Source organism: Mauremys mutica, unplaced genomic scaffold (assembly GCF_020497125.1).
Source record: "Mauremys mutica isolate MM-2020 ecotype Southern unplaced genomic scaffold, ASM2049712v1 Super-Scaffold_100312, whole genome shotgun sequence".
Classification (NCBI taxonomy): Eukaryota; Metazoa; Chordata; order Testudines; family Geoemydidae; genus Mauremys; species Mauremys mutica.
Window position 1 is genome coordinate 274,000 of NW_025423310.1, and position 8,418 is coordinate 282,417.

Below are 8,418 nucleotides of genomic sequence, written 5' to 3' on the forward strand. Positions count from 1 at the left end.
GCAGAGGAGAAACTAGTAAAGAAAACAAGAGCGGGAAACAATATGGGAAACCTGCTGCTCTCTCTGGCCCGGTCAACACTGTGAGTTTATATCGAATTTAGCAGCGTTAAAGGGCATTAATCCTGCACCCGTCCACACAACGAAGCCGTTTATATCGATATAAAGGGCTCTTAATACCAATATCTGTACTCCTCCCCGACGAGGGGAGTAGCGCTGAAATCGGTATTGCCATGTCGGATTAGGGTTAGTGTGGCCGCAATTCGATGGTATTGGCCTCCAGGCGCCGTCCCACAGTGCACCATTGTGACTGCTCTGGACAGCAATCTGAACTCGGATGCTCTGTAAAATCGGAATAATCCCGTAGTGTAGACATACCCTGTGATTAACAACATTGGTGGCTAATTGAAAGGCTGATGGTTGAAACCCAAGTGAAGATGGAGGTGGTTTTTTTTAGTCATGAGGGTTTTTTTTAGTGATGAGAATCCAGTACATTTTAACAGGCAGAAAAAGCTCTTCAACGCTGGTCTAACCTCATTAGGCAAGCATAAGTGACACTTTTGCCAGATGCATTGGTGGTATAGTGGTGAGCATAGCTACCTTCCAAGCTAGTTGACCTGGGTTCAATTCCCAGCTAATGCAATGATGTGATGTTCTCTCTGCTGGGAAGTGATTTAATTTCAGTCACATCGTATCAGTTTATCAATGGAATGAGAGAATCCATGTGCTGCAGGTCATTCAACGCACAATGGAGGAAGAAAGGGGCAGGACTATACAATGAGCTGTTGGAGTTATCCTGGTATTACAATGTTTGGTTTATTTTTTAAAAAACTTCCTTTACGTCCATCTCCCTTTTAGACTCAGAGGCTTTAAGGTTAGAAGGGACCAGTGTGATCATCTAGTCCGACCTGCTGCACCTTGCAGGCCAAAAGACACCACCCACCCACGCCTGTAATAGACCCGGGAGGGGAGGCAGCTCTGTGCTCTGCCCCTACCCCAGGCAGCACATGGAGGCCCTCTGCTCCCCTCCCGCCATGGGTGTGCAGAAATATGCCAGCAGCACTGAGATGGCTCCCTGCCCACTCTGCCTCCGTCCCTCCGTGCCACTCTCAGAAATGGCCGGCATGTCCCAGCATCCCCTGGGGTGGGCGGAGTGTCTCCATTCACTGCCCCTGCCCCAAGTACCAACTCCGCAGCTCCCATTGGCCAGGAACTGTAGCCAATGGGAGCTCTGGGGGCAGCGCCTGCAGGCAGCGGCGCACGGAGACTCCCTGTGTACGGGTCAATTTGGGAGCTGCAGTGCCCGAGGTAAGTGCCACCCCTCCTGCACCCCAACCCCCTCCCCCAGCGCAGAGCCCGCACCCCACACCCAAATTTCCTCCCAGAGCTTTGCTTGTCTTCCTTTCACCCAGAACCGTCTTTCTTCTCCTGGGCTGCAAGTAGCCACTCCTGGGAAGCCAAGAGGCAGGCACAAGATTCTGCCTCCCAGCAGCCAAGCGCACCTCCCCAGGCTTTGCAGAACGACTGGTGGTGCTCTACTAACCCCACTTAGCCGCACTAAGGCGCTGAGCTTCTGCCCTGCCTTCCTCAGCTCGACTTTCCTCTTTTTTCCCATTCCTGCCTCACTCCCTCCTTTGGCAAGTCACACAAAGGAAGCCAGCAGCAAAAGCCGGCCGCCATAGGCCAACCTCCAAGGGCAGAGGAGACCAAGCCACAAGGCTTCAAAAGGTGACAGGCCAAGATCCTCTAGCTGTCCCCTGCTGATGCTAAGGCTTTTTCTCAGCTCATTTCACCACCCTCTGTCCTGCAGGGGTTGAGTTTATCGCAGGTGTTACCCAAAATTGGGCCAACTAGTAAGTGTAAGGAGGACAAATGACCCACCAGAGTTTGGCAGAAAGCAGCACATTTGTTATACTGACAGCTAAGCTCAAAATAAGCGGGGGCAGGGGGTGTCACACTCGCACTCGCATACTCACACTCCCAGGACGGGCACAGCACTGGAGATGTTAGGATTCTGCAAGGTAAGTGTCCCACAGCGCAGCTATGGATGGTGCGATGAAGGTAAGTCTCCCTGAGGCACAATGAAATACAATGCTGTGAACCACTGGCCAGCCGGTCCGGGCAAAGGGCATTCACTGGAGGTACAAGCTTGTGAGTGCTCTCCTGAGAACAGGGTCCCTTCCCCTTTTAAGGGCCTGCACCTCATGGCCTGCGACCAGAGATGACTTGGTTGCATCTGGTTGGTCACACTCCACCTTGGGCAGTTTCCATGCTCTGGGTGTGCGAGTGCTGCATAATTAGAGTCCCAGACACCTTGTCTACCTGGAAGCTCTTCTGCTCTTCAACCAGCCCATTCATCCCACGAGCATTCCAGGGGGGAGCGGGAGGGGAAAAGCCACTTCACAGGGATTCAGAGAGGGAGAGGAGACAAAAGTGGGAGCAGGGGAAGTATAACAGACCTTTTGAGCATAGACATCACTGCTGCTCCTACAACAGCAGGGACAGGCCAGTAGGAGCTGGGAAAGTTAAACCATCATGTTTCTGCCTGGTTTCAAACTAGGGACCTTTTGCATGTTAGGCAAACATGATAACCACTACACTACAGAAATTCTGTTGTGGGGCTCTGCCCCTCCCTTCATAAGAACATAAGAATGGCCATACTGGGTCAGACCAAAGGTCCATCCAACCCCGCATCCTATCTGCCAACAGTGGCCAATGCCAGGTGCCCCAGAGGGACCGAACCTAACAGGTAATGACCAAATGATCTCTCTCCTGTCATCCATCTCCACCCTCTGACAAACAGAGGCTAGGGACACCATTCCTTACCCAGCCTGGCTAATAGCCATTCATGGACTTAACCTCCATTAATTTATCTGCAAAAAGAACAGGAGTACTTGCGGCACCTTAGGGACTAACAAATTTATTTGAGCATAAGCTTTCGTGGGCTAAAACCCACTTCATCGGATGCATGCAGTGGAAAATACAGCAGGAAGATACATATATATATATATATATATATATACACATACACACACACACAGAGAACACGAAAAAATGGGTGTTGCCATACACACTATAATGAGAGTGGGCAGTTAAGGTGAGCTATTATCAACAGGAGAAAAAAACCTTTTGTAGTGATAATCGGGACGGCCATTTCCAACAGTTGACAGGAAGGTGTGAGTAACAGTAGGGGGACAAATAAACACGGAGAAATAGTTTGACTTTGTGTAATGACCCATCCACTCCCAGTCTTTATTCAGGCCTAATTTAATGGTGTCCAGTTTGCAAATTAATTCCAATTCAGCATCTCTCGTGGGAGTCTGTTATTGAAGGTTTTTTGTTGTAATATTGCGAATTTAGGTCTGTTATCAAGTGACCAGGGAGATTGAAGTGTTCTCCAACTGGTTTTTGAATGTTATAATTCTTGATGTCTGATTTGTGTCCATTTATTCTTTTATGTAGAGACTGTCTGGTTTGGCCAATGTACATGGCAGAGGGGCATTGCTGGCACATGATGGCATATATCACATTGGTAGATGTGCAGGTGAACGAGCCTCTGATAGTGTGGCTGATGTGATTAGGTCCTATGATGGTGTCCCCTGAATAGATATGTGGACAGAGTTGGCAACGGGCTTTGTTGCAAGGATAGGTTCCTGGGTTAGTGTTTTTGTTGTGTGGTTGCTGGTAAGTATTTGCTTCAGGTTGGGGGCTGTCTGTAAGCAAGGACTGGCCTGTCTCCCAAGATCTGGGAGAGTGAGGGATTGTCCTTCAGGATAGGTAGTAGATCCTTGATGATGCGCTGGAGAGGTTTTCGTTGGGTGCTGAAGGTGACGGCTAGTGGGTTCTGTTACTTTCTTTGTTGGGCCTGTCCTGTAGTAGGTGACTTCTGGGTACTCTTCTGGCTCTGTCAATCTGTTTCTTCACTTCAGCAGGTGGGTATTGTAGTTAAGAACACTTGATAGAGATCTTGTAGGTGTTTGTCTCTGTTTGAGGGGTTGGAGTAAATGCGGTTGTATCTTAGAGCTTGGCTGTAGGCAATGGATCGTGTGGAGTGGTCTGGATGGAAGCTGGAGGCATGTAGGTAAGTATAGCGGTCAGTAGGTTTCCAGTATAGGGTGGTGTTTATGTGACCATCGCTTACTAGCACTGTAGTGTCCAGGAAGTGGATCTCTGGTGTGGACTGGTCCAGGCTGAGGTTGATGGTGGGATGGAAATTGTTGAAATCATAGTGGAATTCCTCAAGGGCTTCTTTTCCATGGGTCCAGATGATGAAGATGTCATCAGTGTAGGGCAAGTAGAGTAGGGGCGTTAGGGGACGAGAGCTGAGGAAGCGTTGTTCTAAGTCAGCCATAAAAAGGTTTGGCATACTGTGGGGCCATGTGAGTACCCATAGCAGTGCCGCTGACTTGAAAGTATACATTGTCCCCAAATGTGAAATAGTTGTGGGTGAGGACAAAGTCACAAAGGTCAGCCACCAAGTTTGCCGTGACATTATTGGGGATACTGTTCCTGACGGCTTGTAGTCCATCTTTGTGTGGAATGTTGGTGTAGAGGGCTTCTCCCTCCATAGGGGCCAGGATGGTGTTTTCTGGAAGATCACCAATGGATTGTAGTTTCCTCAGGAAGTCAGTGGTGTCTCAAAGATAGCTGGGAGTGCTGGTAGAGTAGGGCCTGAGGAGGGAGTCTTCATAGCCAAACAATCCTGCTGTCAGTGTGCCAATGCCTGAGATGATGGGGCATCCAGGATTTCCAGGTTTATGGATTTTGGGTAGCAGATAGAATAACCCTGGTCGAGGTTCTAGGGGTGTGTCTGTGCAGATTTGTTCCTGTGCTTTTTCAGGGAGTTTCTTGAGCAGATGGTGTCATTTCTTTTGGTAACTCTCAGTGGGATCAGAGGGTAATGGCTTGTAGAATGTGGTGTTTGAGAGGTGCCTAGGAACCTCTCGCTCATATTCCGACCTATTCATGATGACGACAGCACCTCCTTTGTCAGCCTTTTTTATTATGATGTCAGAGCTGTTTCTCAAATACATTTGTTAGTCTGTTAGGTGCCACAAGTACTCCTCATTCTTTTTGCTTATAAAGACTAACATGGCTTCCATTCTGAAACTTACTAATTTATCTAGTTCTCTTTTAAACCCCCTTATAGCACCAGCCTTCACAACCCCATCAGGCAAGGAGTTCCACATGTTGACTGTGTCTGTGTGAAGAAGAATTTCCTTGTATTTGTTTTAAACCTGCTGCCTATTAATTTCATTTGGTGGCCCCTAGATCTTATATTATGGGATCAAGTAAATAACTTTTCCTTATTCATTTTCTCCACACCACTCATGATTTTATAGACCTCTATCATATCCCCCCTTAGTCTTCTCTTTGCCAAGCTGAAAAGGTCTAGTCTCATTAATCTCTCCTCATATGGGACCCGTTCCAAACCCCTAACCATTTTAGTTGCCCTTCTCTGAACCTTTTCTAGTGCCAGTATATCTTTTTTGAAATGAGGAGACCACATCTATATGCAGTATTCAAGATGTGGGTCTACCATGGATTTATATAAAGGCAGTAAGATATTCTCTATCTTATTCTCCTTTTTTTAATGATTCCTAAAATCCTGTTTGCTTTTTTGACTGGCACTGCACACTGTGTGGTCGTCTTCAGAGAACTATCCATGATGACTCCAAGATCTCTTTCCTGATTAGTTGTAGCTAAATTAGCCCCCATCATATTGTATGTATAGTTGGGGTTATTTTTTCCAATGTGCATTACTTGACATTTATCCACATTGAATTTCATTTGCCATTTTGTTGCCCAATCACTTAGTTTTGTGAGATCTCTTTGAAGTTCTTCACAGTCTGCTTTGGTCTTAACTATCTTGAGCAGTTTAGTATCATCTGCAAACTTTGCCACCTCACTGTTTACCCCTTTCTCTAGATCATTTATGAATAAGTTGAATAGGATTGGTCCTAGGACTGACCATTGGGGAACACCACTAGTTACCCCTCTCCATTCTGAACACACAGATGGGCCAACCTGGAGAAAGTGGTGGCAGTCCCTCGATAGATCAGCTGGTAGAGCAAAGGACTGGAGCTGGCACTCAGGAAGTCATCCTTATGTCACCCTTCTGACTCCAGCTTGAGGCAGAGCTTCTTTTTCTTCCCCTTGCTGAGAAAGAGCAAGAGAAGAAAGGTCAGGTGGGCCAGCTCGGTGCACAAGTCCATGCTGTCTTTTCTTGCTTGGGAGCCCAAAATGAGGAACTCATGGTGGGTAAAGGCACTGCTGTGCTTCCAGAAAACATCCCACCACAGCACACAAAGGGACCAAAAGAGCATGCCAAAGCCTGGGATTGAACTAGGGAACCTCTAGCTCTCCAATGCTGAGCTACTTCAGCATGTAAATGGCACTTTTTTGGTCTGCTGTTTCTCTGTCTGGGAGGTTTTTGTCAGCCCTGGCACACAAAAAGGGCATCACTGCGAGCACCCACAAAGGCAAGATGAATTTTTGCCTGCTTTGCTCAGCTTGACTTGCTTCCTCACCCCATTCCTGCCTTAGATCCTGGGTCACCTGGTGGCTGAAGATGGTCCATTGTCTCAAGCGGTGCCAGAGCCTGACACAGTGCCCCGGGCAGCCTTTGCTGTGCACATGCCAGCCGTGCAGATTTGAAAATACTTTAAAGCTCCTGTCAGTAAGTTCTGGGGACAGTTGCTCACCTTCAGAGGAAGCTCCCTAAAATTGGCCTGTCTCACCCAGTGGTACATTGACCTCTGTTCAGACTGAGCCGAAGGGGGCGGGGGCGGGGCTCGCTGCTGTGGCCGCCGCTGCTGTGAGAGCGGCCGCTGTTGCGGATGAAGCCATCCTGCAAGCACCTTCCACCTAGCCACCCACTGAAAATCCTGTAGGATGTAAGGTGGGAATAGAAGAACACCGGGAGAGGAGGGGCTTCCTAATCTCCTCCCCCTTCTGCCACCATCAGCCATCCCATACCCGGTGCTGCACCCAGTGGGGTAAAAAAAATACGGCCATATCGGAAGAGTCAGTTGCGTTCTTTGCGGTTGCCCCGCCAGTCCCCTCAGGCCTGACCTGCCCTCCAGCTCAGCCACCCACTGAAAATTGAAACACAAAACAGTAGAGCCGTACAAGGCTTCAAGGCCCACCAGGCCCAACCCCCCTTCTCATACGGCAGAAAAGCCACATTTCACCTAACAAGGTAGGGACGTCCTATTGCCCCGCAAGAGGTGGAAGGCCATCGTGTTCGGTCTCAGCAGTACTCGTGGAGCAGGGGGAAACACCTGGCTGAGGAAATTCCCCACAGATGGATCTTGAGCATCACAACCTTGTAGGTAACGACAAGGTCCACTTACGGCACCGGCTGAGCCATTCCTCACAGGCCAGCAACCATTTCTCCCAGTTCGCGTTCCTCACCTCGTCCCCAACCGAACGCTAGAAGGCCCAGCCATCAACCTGCCCACTCTTGCAGCCCTTCTCTTCCGCCCTGACTGATGGGGGGAGTATTGAGCCTCCCTCCCTTAGGCCCTTCAGCATCCCTGGGGAACACCAACGCCACCCAAGTGACTTTGGGCCAGTAGGTCAACCAATAGGGCTGCCTCCTAGGCCAGGCTGCAGCCCAGCTTCAGGACTCAGAGGAAATGCAGCTCACATCCCTCCCTACAGGACTCCAGGCACGGCCAGGCTTCTGGATCAAATGTCCCCTCTTGTGCTCAAGTCACAACAAGCTAGCGGGCAAAAGACAGGCTTTCATGGCCTTTGAGAAAGCAAGATAGAGTCCCAGGCAGTACATGGCCCTTCCTAGTGAAAAGCCAAGTCCTGGGGGGGAAAAAAAGGTGATATCAGATAACATCCTGGAGAGATGCCTTCTTTTGTTTTGAGGGGAACAGCTCCTTTTTCACCTGACCAGGGACTTGAGCCCTGGACCCTCAGATTAAAAGTCTGATGCTCTACCAACTGAGCTAGCCAGGCTCACACATAAAGGAAACAAATTTCATGCAGAAGAGAAACTAGTCATGTAAATGAAGGCCAGAAACAATACAGAAAACCTGCTACTGTCGCTCTCTTAGCAGTCCTAGCCTCAGCCTGCTCCTCCATCCGGCGCCCTGAGGCATTATTCTTTTTTTCATTAACTATCAAATATAGGAGAAAACACAGTTATACAAAGCAAAACAAAATCACAAACAGAAATGTCATTGGAAATACAAAAATAAAAAAGGAAAATGCAATCCCCATCACTTTATTGTTTCTGGGCCATTCCTGCATTGAGAGCACCCGCTAAGGGCCCTGCGTGCTTACAAGAAACCTGGAGGAACTCATACCACAGCCTGAACATGAAACTCAACTGCTCCCAGGTGCTGCAGTAAAACCCTTTCCCTGCTGTGATGTTGCACTCCATAGGATTTTATGAAAATATGCTAA

At 48.7% G+C, this 8,418-nt stretch overlaps 2 non-coding genes across 2 annotated transcripts; one reads left to right on the forward strand and one right to left on the reverse strand.

Annotated features, from left to right (window-relative positions):
• The first annotated feature begins 566 nt into the window (after positions 1 to 566).
• On the forward strand, positions 567 to 639 carry TRNAG-UCC. The gene has a single exon. It is a non-coding gene; the product is annotated as a tRNA-Gly (tRNA).
• A 7,256-nt stretch (positions 640 to 7,895) lies between these two features.
• Positions 7,896 to 7,968, reverse strand: TRNAK-UUU. Its single transcript has one exon. It is a non-coding gene; the product is annotated as a tRNA-Lys (tRNA).
• Between the last annotated feature and the right edge of the window lie 450 nt (positions 7,969 to 8,418).